This window comes from Chinchilla lanigera, unplaced genomic scaffold, assembly GCF_000276665.1.
Source record: "Chinchilla lanigera isolate Chin_1 unplaced genomic scaffold, ChiLan1.0 scaffold00139, whole genome shotgun sequence".
NCBI classification, from domain to species: domain Eukaryota; kingdom Metazoa; phylum Chordata; class Mammalia; order Rodentia; family Chinchillidae; genus Chinchilla; species Chinchilla lanigera.
The window spans coordinates 1614020-1630436 of NW_004955540.1; the positions used below are offsets into that span (position 1 = coordinate 1614020).

Here is a 16417-nt window from a genome sequence, read left to right on the forward strand (position 1 = left end):
TGAAAACCTCCAGCTCAAAAGCACCCAGTGGTACACAGCTTTCTAGATTAATACAGTTGGAAGGGAAGGCTACATCCTGTACTTTCGGACTGTGGTCAAAGAAAGTTAATATAAGAAGCATATTAATAACATGCAAATTAAGACAAATTACATATCCCTGTCTTTGCAATGAAAGACTAGGCTGGGCTGTCCTCTTCCTTCTGGAACATAGTTGTAACCCTGACTATCTTAAATAAACACTAAGAATCTTTGAGTAACTTACTCCACTTGTCCGGATTCTCAGTTCTATCTTTGGTAGCATCATCTGATGATGATAATTCAAGTCAGTTTCAATTCCAAAGTATGCTTGTGATAAGAGAGTGTCTACTGCTAGCATGAGCACTTGTTAAATGAAGTAGTAAATAAGTGAAGGAAAGAATGACTGCATCAGCAAATACATTAATGAATGGAATCTCAGTAACTGGACAGGAACTCTAGCCATATACCCATTCTCAATCAGATTTCTCAAAGAGAATTAGGGCCGGGGATATAGCTCAGTGGCACAAGTGCCTGCCTGGTAAGTGCAAGGTCCTGAGTTCGATTCCCAGTACCAAAGAAAAAGAAAAAGAAACCTAGATCTCAAAGAGAATTAACCTTAAAGCCCTGAAGTATGCACTGCATGTAATGAATTAACTTCTCTCTGCATCTATAATGGTACTAGTTATATACTAATTTTGGGAGAATCCAGGTCATTCAAATAATTGTCTCATTCTGCAGTTCTATTGAGAAAGGCTCTATGACTCTTGAGTAGCCAATCAACTGCTGCAGCAGTCACAGTTCACTAAAGTATCCATGGATGTTCTAACACTCTCCATCACCAATCCTACACAGGATTTGTGAGCTAGAGACTGGTCTATCTGCTGGCCCTATGGCTTTGTTAAATCATGTAAGATCCAGTTTGGCATCCTGGAGTGAGAAATACTCCTGCTGGCTTGAAGCAGGCAGCCCCCATGCTGTGAGAGGTCTGTGCAGTAAATACTATATGCTGCACTGTGTGAGGAATGAGGTACATGCTCAGCACAGACGCAATTTTTTTCTGAATATTTTGCATATGCAGCTGGTTGAATTCGTAGATGCAAACTACACAACACAGAGGGCCAACAGAGTCACAGTTAACATCATGAATGACAAGGTTGGGGTGTCAGCCCCGGGCCTGAACCATGGAGTACTATGGTCTTTATTAGTAAACCATGGTATTCATAGGAGTATCATAAACTGGCACCCACAAGTTTGCTAATCCATACAATCAAAAGGAACCAAGGAGAGATGGTCAGGAGGCTGAAGGCAAATACCTGGCTAAGAGTTACAAGTGCTGGCCCAGTGATGAGACCAGCAGCAGTTGCCACACTCAGAACCCACTGACTGAATGTGAGGTCAGTTTCCCCTAAGGAAGGGCCCTGCAGTATCCCTAATGTGTAAAATGAAGACTATTTTATTCCTATTCCCCACAGGACCCATGGCCATTTACTTGGGTAACCATACACTGGGAAAGAGGAATGCTCAGAAATTTTATGCACAGCTGGAAAGAAAGTCAGAGTTCACATTGATGTTTGGGGTTCTAAAATGCTGTTGTAACCCATCCACTGGAGCAATGATGTACTGGGCCAGGTAGTGAGTGGAGCCCTGGCCCAGCTCAAGTTGTGGGGTGGTCTCTTGCATCCACAGGCCCACCCAGTTGTCATTGCCCTGGTCACCAGAAACAATGAAAATGAACAAACATGATGGTGTGCACGGTTTTCACTCTAGTCCCTTGGCCTAGGTGCCTTTTATTCTTGGTGACTAAACAGGAAAACCAAGCAGAAGCCTCCTGCTCCCCACCTCTCCCAGACTCATGCGAGCCAAGGCAGCAAATGAAAACCAGAATCTGCTCCCAGAGGAGTATTGGACATCAGCGCCTCTCTTGACATGCACAAAATAACCCCCTACCACAGCACCTAACATCAGTATTACTTAAGGAAATGCATGCTCATAAGGATGCAGAGAACCTGGGACACTTCTACGGAGCACAGCCTATGTATGGAAATAGTTTGATGAGTGACACTCAACATGGCTGAAAAGAGGAGGAGCTGCAATGGAGCTACTCAGAAAAAATCAAATAAAAACACAGATAATTAGAAGAAAAGGAATATACATCCTGATGCCAAACTCAGTCCAAAATAAGAGACTTGTAGCTCAAACAAAACACAGATATAAGACTTTATAAAACAGCAAACCAGTCCCAGGGCTGCCAGTGGAACTGCCACCTGCAAGTAGAGCAGGAACTGCCACGGTGGGAAGTTTCCAACAAACTGATGGGCTGCAATCTTGTGGCTAACTCAAGCCACACAGGACAGATCTGGGGTATAAAGCCCCTTTCCCCGTGTGCTTTCCTCCACATAGCACACTGCAGCCTGGCAGCAAATTTCACCACCAAACACAATGGCCAGGAAACTGCTGCCTCCCAATGAGCTGCCAGTTTGTTTGTTTGTTTGTTTGTTTTGTGACCCATAGCAGCTAATTGGAACCCCTAGTGACAACGGGTTAGGAATTGCAGTGGAGGCAAGGAAAGTAGTGAGTGGAATAGCACGACCCTTACTGACCCATGACCAGTGGCTTGAAAGAAGGACGTGGATGCACAGGCTTTAAACACTCTTGGGCTGCTGCAGAGCAATGAATGGGAGGTTGACCTTCCCTCCCCTCTGCTGGGGAGGAGATTGAAAGGGTATCGAACAGCCTTGGGCTGTCTCCACAGAGGCAACAGCATTCCCCCTACCCCACCCTGTGACAAGTGGCATGAAAGGATAGAGATGTGAACAGAGAAGGCTGTGCAAGGACCAGGAGGAGCCAACTGTACATAGGACTGATTGGTTTTTTTTGGTTGTTTAGGTTTTCACGTTATTGTTTGTTTTGTTCTATTCATCTTGTTTCTCTCTTTCCTCAATTGTCTTTCTTGATTTTTAGATATTTTCATGTTAGTGAACATTGTCTCTAGTCTTTCTGGTTCACTTCAATATTGTTTTGCTTATTCCTTCATTCTTTCTCTCCTCTAATCTGCTCCAGTTTCCCAAAGCTTGGGTGAATATCTTTTGTCCTCCAGCCTAGCTTCTACTATATTTCTCTTCATTTATCCCTCTGTTTTGCTCCTAATCCCTCTTAAATACACCAAGGATAAAACCACTCTACTAAGGAGAAACTCAACTTCATGGATGTTCCTGGTTTATGTTGGATTTTGTTACATAACTGTAGATCTTTCTCCTATGATACCAAAATAATAGTTAGCACAGTTCATCAGTTTCTAAACTGTGTTTGATGCTACTGTTATTGCTAATTGTACTACTTTAACCAGGGTATCATATCTGTTATAATCAGTTGTTCTCCCTTGTATGACAACACTGTGATTGCCTGGGGTCGTAATCACAACCATAGTCCAGTACCAAAAGACTATGTGCTAAGCCAAATAGATAACAACTTCTCAACCTTAATAAATTGGGAAGTTAGGATGTTGGGAAATACATAAAGACCAAGAAGCACCTACACCTAGAAGACATCTCTGGGGAATAGACATTTCCTAGGGAAGCCGCAATACTAGTGATACATCTAAAAAATTTACAAGCATCAACAAAGAAAACAAAATAAAATTGAAGATCCGAAGAAACTGCAACTCCAGACCTCCAGCCAAACCAGGACAAAACTAGAGGACAATGAGAGAGGAAACCAGAAGCCACAGACCAGGATTTTCTGAAATGATAACAGCAAAAGTAAAAGAAAGAGATGGATGAGGCTATAGAAAAAGTCAGATTAGAAATAATCTCCCAGGTTAAAAAAAAGCAATCAAAATGAAGGACTTGCTCAGTGAACCTAGTGTAGACACAGATTAAAAAATACAGGAGCTTAGGAAAATGATGGAAACCACAAATGCCCAACATAGGAAAGAAATGGAATTCATAAAACAGTTTGAAACAGATATCCAGGAAATTAAAAATCCACTGAAAGTGTATGAAACTGATTGAACCAAGTGAGGACAGAATATCAGATTTAGAAGACAGGAGTGTAGTTACCAACCACAAAAAAACAGTATCTTAAAAATAGCAATGGACTATGAAAAATCAATCCAACAGCTGCAAGATAATGCAAAGAAGAACAACATAAGATTGATCAGAGTCAATCAAAAGAAGAAGACAGCCCAAATGCTATTAAAAAAAAAAAAAAAAAACTGTTCACAGACATAATGGCAGAAAACTTCCCAAACATAGAAAAAAATTTCACAAAAAATATGTGAGGCATATAGAACTCCAACTAGCCATGACTAAAATATATCTACACCAAGGCACATAATAATCAAGATTCCAAAAATTCAGCACAAGAACAGTGTATTTAAAGCTGATAGACAAAAGAAACAGATCACCTATAAAAGAAAGCCTATCAGAATCACAGCATACTTCTCAACACAAACACTTAAGTCAAAGAGAGATTGGAGTAAAGTATTTCAAGTCTTGAAAGTAAACAACCTCCAACCCAGATTGATGTATGCTGCAAAATCATCTTTCAAAATTAGCGAAGAAATAAGATACTTCCATGCCAAAAAAACACCTGAAGAAATTCATGACCACCAAACCAGCTCTACAAAATGTTCAGAAGGATTTTTTTTAGGATATGTTAGGAAGAGTAACAAAGACCACAATTCCAAGAACACCAACAGAAAGAAGCACCAGGCAAAGCAAGCAATTAAACAGAGCAGAAAGACAGGGAACCAACAACAGGAAAATAATACTAGAAGGATAAACCAGTACATATCACTAATAACCATAAATGTAAGTGGTCTCAATTCACCAATCAAAAGAAACAGACTGGCAGAATGTATCAAGAAACAAGATCCAACAGTATCATGCATATAAAAATCACATTTAACTAAAAAAGAAATTAATACACTGAAAGCCAAAGGGTAGACAACAATACTCCACATGACAGGAAACTGTCAAAAAGCAGGAAAGGCAATTCTATTTGCAGACAAAATGAACTTTAACCAAGACTGATCAAAAGATAAAAAGAAGGTCACTACACACTTGTTAGGAGAAAATTCCAAGAGGAAGAGTTAACAATCATAAATATATATGCAACAAATATCAGTGCACCCAGCTATATAAAACAAATATTAATGGACATGAAAAATCAAATAAGCACTTATACAATTGTGATAGGGGTCCTTGATACACCACTGTCACAAAAAGACAGATCAACTAGCAAAAAAATTCTACAAAGAAATATCAGAACTGACTCAATCTTATGAACAAATGGACTTAGTAGATGTCTACAAAGTATACCACCCAACCATCAGAATACACATTATTCTCAGCACTGCATGGAATGTTCTCCAAAACAGAGTACATAGTAGCCCATAGAACATGCTTAAATAAATGCAAAGGAATTGAAACACTCCTATGCATATTATCAAACCACAGTACAATGATTGAAAATCAGTATCAAAAGAAACCATAAAAACTCCATAAACATATAGAAATTAATTAACACTCCTGAACAATCAATGGGTCACAGATGAAATTAAAGAAAATTTTAAAATTAAACAGTATCTACAATTAAACAATAATGCCAATATAACATACCAGAACTTATAGGACAAAATGAAAGCAATCTTAAGAGGAAAATTTATAGCAGTAAATTCTCACACCAGGAAAACAAAATGAGCCAAGTGTGATGACACACATTTATAATCCCAGCAGTTGGGAGGCTGAGATATGAGAAAAACAAAATGAGTTCAAATAAACAACCTAATGTTGAGCTTCAAACTTCTAGAAAAAGAAGAACAAGTCAAGCCCCAAGGTCATATGAGGGAGGTAGTTATAAAGATAAGAGCAGAAATTAATTTAATGAGACTAGGAAAGCAACACAAAGAATCAATGAATCAAAGAGTTGGTTCATTGAAAAATTAAATAAAATTGATAAACCCTTAGCCAACCTGATAAAAAAAGGAAAGAAAAGACTCAAATTCATGCAATTAGGAATGAAAAGGGTGAAATCACTACAGATCCTGTGGAAATTCAGAAGATCATCAATACCTACTTTAATAACCTGTATTCTAATAAGATGGAAAACACAGAAGAAATTGACAGATTCCTAGTCACATATGATTTACCAAAACTAAATCAAGAAGATATAAAAAGTCTAAATAAACTAATATCAGTCAATGAAATTTAAACTGTAGTTAAAAACTTACCAACAAAGGAAAGCCCAGACCCTGATGGATTCATTGTAAGTTTTATAAGAAATTTAGAGAAGATTGAATGCCACTACTTCTCAAACTCTTTAATGAAATTGAAAGAGAAGCAATACTCCCAAAGTCATTCCTAGAAGCAAGTACTACCCTGACTAAAACCAGAGAAGGAGCCAACCAAAAAGAGAGAACTATAGGCCAATCTATCTAATGAACATAGATGCAAAAATCCTCAATAAGATACTGGCAAACAGAATGCAGCAAATCATCAAGAAGATTATATACTGTGAACAAGTCGGATTCGTTCCAGAGATGCAGATTTGGTTCAACATATGTAAATCATTACATGTAAAGCCAAAGACAAAAATCACATGTTCATTTCAACAGATGCATAAAAAGCATTTGACAAAATCTAACACTCATTTATAATAAAACCCTACAGAAAATTGGAATAGATGGTCTTTATCCCAGTCTGATAAAAGCCATCTATTACAAACCAATATCCAACATCACACTAAATGGTCAAAAACTGAAAGCTTTCTCTCTAAAATCAGGAACAAGACAAGGACATCCATTATCACCATTCCTACTCAATATAGTTCTGGAAACATTAGCCAGAGCCATTAAACATGAGGAAGAAATAAAAGGAATAAAGATAGAAAAGAAAGAAGTTAAATTCTCATTATTTGCAGATGACATGATACTCTATATAAAAGATTCCAAAAATTCCACCAAGACTTCTAAATTTAATAGCCAAGTTTACTCAGATAACTGGATACAAACTCAACACTGGAAAGTCAATAGTATTCCTATAAAGAAATAACAAATTCACTGAGAGAGAAACTAGAGAAACAACACCCTTCACAATAGTAAAATGAAATACATAAGAATCTTTATCAAAGGAAATAAAAGATCTTTACAATGAAAAATGATCTTCACAGTACTCTGAAAAAGAAGATGGAAGAGGAGATCAGAAAATGGAAAGATGTCCCTTGCTCTCAGGTAGGAATAACTAACACAGTGATAATGATCATACTCCCAGAATTGTTATACAAATTTGATGCAATCCCAATCAAAATATCATTAGCATATATCACAGACCTAGACAAAACATTCTTAAAATTCATTTGGAACCAGAAGTGATCCAGAACAGCAAAAACAAGTCTAAGCAACAAAGGCAAGGCAAGAGGCATCACAATCCCAGACTTGAAATTACTGCAAAACTACTGTGACAAAAACAGCATGGTATTGGCAAAAAAAAGCAGACCCGAGGATTAATGGGACAGATTAGAAGATGCAGAAACAACTCCAAACACATTGAGCCACTTTATCTTTGACAAAGGAGCCAAACATGTTCACTGGAAGAAAGATAGCCTCTTTATTAAATGGTGCTGGAAAAACTGGTTTTCCACATGCAAATATGAAAACTAGACCAATGTCTCTCACCATGAACTAAACTAAAATCAAAATGGATCCAATATCTACATATTAAAACAGAAACACTATATCTGGTGGAAGACAGAATAGATAGAACTCTAGAAGACATATTTGTAGGCAAAGATTTCATGAACAAAACCCCAAATGCACAGGAAATATTATAAAGACTCAACAGGATATCATCTTATTATTAAGCTTTTGCACAGCAAAAGAAACCACCAACAGAGTGAAAAGACAACCCACATAGTGGGAAAAAAATTTAGCCAGTTGTTCCTCAGACAAAAGACTAATATTTAGAACATATGAAAAATTTTTAAAAATCAGACTCCCCAAACTTAAAGGCCCAATCCAAAAATGGGTATCTGAAATGAATACACACTTCTCAGATGAGGAAGTCCAAACAGCAAATAAATATATGAAAAAATGTTGAACATCACTGGTCATTCAAGAGACGCAAATCAAAACAACACTGAGATTCCATCTCATTCCAGAAAGAATGGCTATTATCAAGAAATCAACCAATAACAATGCTGGTGCAGCTGTGAGGAAAAACGAACCACTGTTGGTGGGTGTGTAGACTGGTGCAACCACTATGGAAATCAGTGTGGTGATTCCTCAAAAAACTAGGACTAGAGGTCCCATTTGACCCAGCTACTCCCCTTCTTGGTATCCTCCCAAAAGATTTAAAAACATCATACCACAGCAATATATGCACACTCATGTATATAGCAGCACAGTTTGTAATAGCTAAATCTTGGAAACAACCCAAATGTCCATCAACTGATGAATGCTAAAGATGTGGTTTTGTATATAATGGAGTACTAATTAGCCATAAACAATGATAAACTTGAAGCATTTGTAGGTAAATGGATGTATCTTGAGACCATACTCCTTAAGTGAAATAAGTAAGCCACACATGTTTAAATATTGCATTTTATCTCTGGTGTGAGATATGGAAAGTGCAAATAAGGACCAAAATGTTTAATAGATACTGTGAAATAGGAAGAGTTTGTTCACAAGGGAAAGGGAACTAGGAAGGGTAGAGGGGGAAAAAAGGAAAAAGAAAGAGAAAAGGAGGATAAAATGGGAACAAAGCTTTGTAAATAAGGAGAGAAAGAAGGCTTGAAGGGAGGGAAGGGGAAGGAGAAAAAAGAGGAATCAGGATATATTATGAATGTGATCATTATGTATCTCTTAAATTGTACCAATAAACATAATTTTTCAAAAATACACAAGAAATAAAGTGGTGCCACCCTCACTATATTCCTATTTAATTTACCCAATGACACGCCACCCCCAAGAAACTATAGCAATCCTAGACAATGACAGAGAATAACTACAGATTTAAGTTGCAGTTGTCCCTGCTGTTTTGTACACGGTGCTCCTGCCAGAGCACAGCTCAGGTACCCAGTACTCAGTTACTGATATAGCAAATGAGAGCTTCTTTGTCCTTATGAAGAATATATATCAAAAGCATTTATATTTATGCAAGTTAGGTAAGGATACACATTAATAGTCTCTCCCTGTGTCTAAATTAACTCTTCCACTCTGAATCTGAAAGGATGTGGTCCTTCTGGACATCCATCAGAATATCACATCTGACAAATCTGTCAATGATCTCCTAGTAATTGAACTGAACAAGTAAGAACTGGTAATTACATTGAAGCTCTTGGTAAAATATGGAATCTTGAAGGTGGGAAATAAATCCAAAAGGATTCAGGGAGCCACCACACTGGTGAAGTTTTCAGGAAAATAGTGGCATATTGGAACATCCTCCTCAAGGTTAAAGACACTTCCACTAAAAAAGTAATGCAAGCCTCAGAACACCCTTAGAGTTCAGAAGAAGTCTATTCCTACAACTCAGAATATTTTTCTGACCCACTGTAGCATTGCTGGCTTGAGCATCAGCTCCAACCTCTGGGTATGGAGCTTTGCCATCTGAGTCAAACCATATGGTTCAAGAGGTACCTGCAGTAAAATAAAAAGTGATGCTGTATGGGGTGTATAACAAGGACAAATAAGAAAAACAACATCATTAATCCCAGCATTACACAGTTCCATGCCATTACAGCAAAGAACTGCAGGCCATTCCTAACTCCTCAAATACTAGTAGAGATGGAGGGGGACATCAAGGATGTTACAGCCAGAGATTCCCATCATGAGCTGGCTTCTATCAAACCCATCAGGTCATATAGTACAGACACCCAGCAGCAAGGATTACAAGATGAAGAGGGCACATATGGCATGCAGGCACTGAGAGCTGGGAACACAGAGAAGCTACACAAGCAACTGGCCCAGACCCTCATCACCCACCACTGCAGCACTGACACCTCTCCCCCATTCAAAGTCATGGTGAAGGGGAGGGAGTTTGGCTTACAATAGATGGATGGTAGAACAGAAAAAGGGCCAAGTTTGGTCTCCGTGAGTTGGCTCAGCATGTGCGTTCAAGCCCTTGCTGAAATACAGTCCCATTTAGACATGGTCTGAAAGACAGTCAGGAGAGGAGGTCTTCCTGGCAGCCAGAGCTACAGGTGGTCTACCTGATAATCCATTTTGTGTAGGCAAAGAAAGAGCCCGAGGCAAAAGTATGGGCAGCCAGAGAGCTGCGTGATCAGTCAGCCTGGAAATAGAAATACTGGAAGACTGAGAAAAAGGAGGCCTGGGAAAGGGATATGGATGGACCTGAGGGGATAGATGCATCAGTTCTAGTCCACAGTACATGACCCATAATCAGCCAAGAACAAGAGAAGAGTACAGTTTAGAGATGATATTCTGCTGTGCTGCAAAGTCACTTTAAGGACACAGTCACTTCCCAAACCAGTGACCATTTCACTGCTCTGTACCCGATAAGCAGAACATGGACTCAGGAGACAAGGGGGTGGTCCTGTGTACAGTCACTCCCAGAGAATATTTTCTGCTGCTAATCTTTAAGAAGCAAGTAGATCTTACCAGAGCAAGGGTGGACTTCGGTGGTTATGACAATGCCATGTCTGGATCCACTTCATGACTTAGGGGCTCATTATTCAGCCTCCAAATGAGATGCCTGCTAAGTTACAGCTACATCATTCTGCAATTTCCCTGTAGACTAGAAGAACTGTCTAGCCCAAGGTTAGATCCTCTACAAAAGGGCATCCCAGATTCAATGACTATTAACTCCTGGCCCATTTGACTCAGGGTCTGAGCTCCTGACTAATTATAGCTGAGGATTCAGCACAGCTTCCAGGAAAGTGGAGCTTTCCCCTGGCCCAGCAGTGATGTTTTCATTTGATCTTTTTCCTCCCTTCCTTACAGTGTTCCAACATATATTCTCTAATAAACCATACAAATCTCCACCTTAATGTATTTCCAGAGAATCTGGCTGTGTTAGTCAGCTTTTCCGTCACTGGAACAAAATACTCAACATTCACAACTTAAAGGCAGAGAAGTTTAATTTGGCTCATGGTTTGGGGGACTCAGTGCATGGTCGACTGGCTCCTAGGCAGAAATGGCCTGATGGAAGGCAAAGGAAAGTTGCTCCCCTGTGGCAGCCACAAAGCAGACAAAGAAGGGAGGACCTGGGACAACAATACACACTTCCAAGTCACACTCCTATGTACAACCTCCAGCCAGGACTCTCACCTCCTGACAGCACATTTAGCCATGAACTCATCAGTGGATCGATCCCTGATGAGCACGGCACCCCCACGACCCAACAACCTTCCAGAGGCCCCACCTCCAAATACATGAGGCCTTTGAGGGACATCTGAGGTCTAAGCCATAATATCAACCTAAAACATATGGTGAAGAAGTAGCAAAACGATCCAAAAGGAAGGACGCTATAAAGGACACATTATTAAGAAGGTTACAGCTGTGGGCAGCCAGCCTTAGTCATCCTCAGTATCTGCCAACAGCCTTCATAGACCCGCCCTCAGAAGACTCATTCTGTGGGTAAAAAAGAGGTGGGGTAATAACTCACAAACTCCCTGCCCTCCTTGTCTGAAACTTGTTCCTGGGAGTTAATCATTTGCTACCTCTTACCAGCTTCCCACACCACAACACATGGACTTGCTGTCCAGGCCAGAAAACCCAATGAGGCACTGACACAAAGGTGCCTGACTGAGGCCCCCACTGCCACGCATAGAAATTTCTACCCAGGCCTGTGGCACCTCCTAGATGACTGAGAGTTTATGGATGGGACAAGGACCTCATCTGACAAACCCATCTGCTAATAGCTGGTGATAACACACACTCTACAAAATTACTGTGAGGACTCAATAAGATCTGTACATCAGACTTCTGCATAGGATGTCTGCAGGAGGGCAGAGATTTAACAGTGGCCATTGCAATTTCTCATACAGTTCTCCATCCAAATTTTGCTGCACTTCCCGGCGGATACCATGGATATTATTATTCTGATACAACATCACTTACAGTTGAGGAGGGCAAATCCTTTTGGAGCAACAGTCTGGTATTCATGTAAAAATGATAGATTCTGAGGATGAAGCCTCAGGGGTATTGGTGTGGACATGACCTTATACAAACCATTTACCATCATGACATTTCAGCTCTCTTGTCAGCTGGAATAAAATAACAACAATAAAAATTAAAAATGACTTATCTACCTTGCTGCATGGTTAGCAGCACCTATGGGGAAAGGCCCGTTTCCTGTTCCTTCCTACTTTTCCTGCTGAAAAAAAAGAACTTTTATTCCCTTTGAGGTAGTGAATAGTGTCCAGCTTCTTGTCTTCCACTTCAAGGCAGTGTATTACCTGAGTGGAGAGAATCAATAAAGGAAAATGACACTGTATTAGCAAGGGTGTGGCTGGGATGTAGGTCATGGTAGAGGACTTGCCTAACATACCCAAGGCCCTGAGTTCAGTCCTCAGCTCTGAAAAGAAAAAATAGCATGGCTATAGTGTAGTAACAATTCCAGGCCAGAATTTCCAACGCATAACACACTGAGGCTTATTTCTTGCTCACGCAGCCATTGAGCTGTAGCGAATTGGTCTACACAGGCCCCAGGTCCCTGCCCAGGTGCCACCCATGGAGAACAAGCCCACTCGGTCTTTCCCTACCCAGGCGCCACTTATAGGGACCTAGTCCTGCTAGTTTGTCGCCCGGACCTGGGGGTGAAGGAGGATGAAAGACAGACAGTCACAAAGTCAGTTTAGCACGTGGGCAGCCAGGGGGCTCCCACCTCTAGTGGGCAAAGGCGCCCTGAGTGTTTGGTTCATCCTGCTTTTACTCACTCAAACACAGGCACAAGCAATTACAGTAAGACAAGGTTCACCTGCCTCCTCTTATGCATTAGTACCCACCCAGGTGAACGACCCGGTCTCAGCTCTCCTGATTTTTCCCCAGAACCTGCAATGCTCCCTCATCCCTGCACACTGCCTTTCTCCTTTGTGCTCACAGAGGAGGCCAGCTAGGCCTCAGCTCTCCTTAACTGTTCTCCCACCCTGAGCAGTCCTCCTCCATCTTGTATCCCTGCCCTGTGAAGTACATAGTCCCTAAACTCACTACCTTGTAAGAAGATAGTTACCCAAGGATCCAAGGACATTTTTAAGAGCTGAGCTTGGGAAGTGTTCCATATTAGCCAGACCCAGTCACACTGCCCCACTCTTGCTGCAAGTGGGGCAGAGAGATGAAAAATGGTTCGTAGATACTCAGTAAGCACAAGCTCATCCTGCCACAGTGGGTAGAGATCTGGCCCTCATCTATATTACACACACACAAGTTGTGATTCTTCCTGCTCCACGTGCCAGTCATCTTAACAGAACAGTGATTCTTTACCACAGGACTCAGAGGGCGAGTCAGACCTCCAGAGACAAATCGGACAATGTTTTTGAGCTTAGAGCCAAGTCAGTCTCCAACCCAGCTTTGCCAGCAACAAAGCTAACATTTCATTTCCTGTTCCACTCCTTTGCTCCTGTCTGTTGAGTCATGACACAAGGAGATTAAGTAAGAAGTCATAGGCCAGCATCTTGGAGGTAAATCCCAAAGGTGTCTGGGCGGCTTCTTTGCTAAGCGAGAGTGCTACAGTAAGACAGCTCAGACTTTGGTGTCAGACAATACTTGTTTAGAATCTTGTCCCACCACTAAAGTAGGCATATCACTAAATACAGGATTTTTTTCAGGAATATTATGATTAACCGACCTGTAAAGCTTCCAGATACTAACACCATGCCTAGGATTAAACTGTAAAATGCTGCATTCAAATTCCAGCAGCTATTATTTGGCTTTGGGTTACTTTAATTAACCAAACTCTACGGGCCAAGTGGCACAAGGGTTACCACGGCTCCTCATGAAGAGGCCAGATAGAGAAGACTGGGAGTCCTGAGCACCACAGACTCAGCGAGTGTCCTGTGGTGATTGCTTCTGTCAACAAGAAAAGTAGATGCTTCTGCTTGTTTTCCCTCCAGGTTGAGAAAGGCTGGTCACAAAGGTGCTGGCAACAGCTCAGAGATATCAGTTCAGGGGCCACATCCACTAAGAGCCCACGGCAGTGTCTTATTCCCCAATGGCTAAAATAATATTTCCTTCCTGTTTTACTAACTTGACTTAGTGGCCCTTAGAAACACAACCAAAAGAAAGAGGAGGGGTGAGGTGCAGCGAGACCTTAGATTTGGCCTCCTGCCCATAGTTCTCAAGCCAAAGCTTCAAGAAAGAGCAGAGTTGAAGGGGAAGGCTGCTGTGGCCTTCCCTGTTTTTGTACCACATTAATCCCTGAGAGTAAACAAGGTAATTATCATCATGCATAAAAAGGCAATAGAATAGATTTAATCACTCAACCATTTCTGAATGTTCAAATGTCTCCTACATGCTAAGCTGGATGCTAAGTTCCCCTGGGAGTCCTTTTACCTCGCTGTGAGTATTGTGGGATCACAGGGCATGTTCCTCGCAGACCGTTGTCAGTGTGGCTCAGACACCATGCTGGGAGGCACGCTGCTGCCTGGCTTTGTCCACTCAGGGTGCACAATCTTGCCTTTAAGAGCTAGTTGGTCCATCCAGCTCACATAACACTCTTGGCCCAAATAAGGAAATTCAAACCTTCATTTTGACCTGTACAAACACAAACATATAAAAAAATGAGCTGGCAAGGAAACATTTCATATCCCCACAGACTGTTATGTACAATTTTATGAACACCTTAAAATACATGGAGAGAAAGAAAACTCTTAGTTAACTAACAAACCACCAGAGGCATGAGCTTTCATAGTGGTGTTGAACATCATGAGGAGCCTAGCTTTGGGGCCACTCCAAGAGTTTCAGGTAATCTGAAGATATATGTATAAACTCTTTCCTAAATTCTAAGTCAATTTAATTTTAATACATTGGCCATAGGTAGACAGACAGACAGACAGACATTCTTCTCTCTCAGATTTTCCTTCATGTGGACATATATGAAAGGAAGGAAAGACTTTTAAATCAAATAGCAATAGGAAATCACAGCCACTAAAAGGTAAAATTTACCAGTACATACATAGATGTTATGGAGACAGCCTCCTCACAAATATTAAAGCAACACCTAATAAATGCAATCGACTGGACAGCATCCCTTCTGCCTCACCCAGCATCAGAGCACTTGCCCTTGTCCTGAGCAGTGAGGTCTCTGTGAGAGTGTGTGATAGCAAGGTGCAGCCAGAAAACTTCCAAGAGGAGTGAAATACCTGTGGGGTGGCTACCACTGTCTTAGCAGCAAGATGAAACAAAAGAAACTCTCCAGCAAACTAGGTTAGAGACTGGATCTTAGAGAGCTGAGTCTGCCACGGACTGGATAATGCTTGAACTGTCTTCGTTCATTCATTCATCCACCCATTCATTCAGAAAATACTTACTGAGCAACACTCAGGGCCATGGTGCAGCAGCCAATCTCCAAAGGCTTTTCACACCTAACTGGGGGGCTGGGACGGCACAACTGTATGGAGATGGAGCATTTATCAACATTAGCATCTCTCAGCAGAGACAAACCCTGGGTCCTCTCACTGACTGCCTCATGCATACCGTCTTCATTATCCAAAAGAAAAAGAAGAACCCAATGGTTCTGGATCCTCCCTCACTCACTGAGAAATGGACAAGGTGGAACAGGAGAGGAGGTGGGTGTGTCTGTCAGGTGCTGCTGAGTAGCCCAGCTCCACCCACTCCCTCTTCACTAACTGAACTTTGGAATCTCACTCATCCCCTCTGCAAAATATCAGGTACAGGTGGAGCAGGTTGGAATGCAAAGGATGATTACATAATCTGTCTAAGTTGCAGAATGGGAACACCACCTGACATTGCTGGTTCTCATCTTCCCCGCCTTTGTAGAGCCCGGGAAAGTAATTCCACAGCCTAGCAATTAATCCCACATGTGACCTTTTGGCCACTAAGGATGCTTCCTTGTCGTCCCTGGGGAGCTTCAGAGCCATCACACAGGTCTTTCACTTCTGCAGCTCCTGTCTTCCCTGTCCCAGCCACCTGTTCACGTGAAGAAGTGAACAGGTCTCCACAGAAAGCTGATGACTGCTGCACGCTCGCGTCATTACTGAGTCAGCTGCCATCTGTGGAGGACATTCCTCCTCCTGGGCACAGGTACTCTAACAATTCAGTCCAGGCCTTCAGGAGCCCAGGAGAGAAGCACAGGAAACGGATGAGTTAAACACAACCAACGGACAAGGCTTTTGCTCAGACGAAGGACAGTACCCAAGGACTGTAGAAGAGAAGCTGAGGCAGGAAACCAGGAGGAGTGCAGAGGAGGCGACCACTAGCAGAGCT

General features: G+C 41.4%; 1 long non-coding RNA gene across 1 annotated transcript in view; it reads right to left on the minus strand.

Annotated features, from left to right (window-relative positions):
- The window catches only part of LOC106147291, a 41244-nt gene extending 25605 nt beyond the window's left edge, over positions 1-15639 (minus strand). Inside the window, exons 1-2 of the long non-coding RNA XR_001232119.1 lie at positions 15502-15639; positions 14525-14725 (exon numbers count right to left, since the gene is read on the minus strand). This is a non-coding gene — a long non-coding RNA (uncharacterized LOC106147291). The remainder of the gene's footprint in view (positions 1-14524; positions 14726-15501) is intronic.
- Positions 15640-16417: the final 778 nt, after the last annotated feature.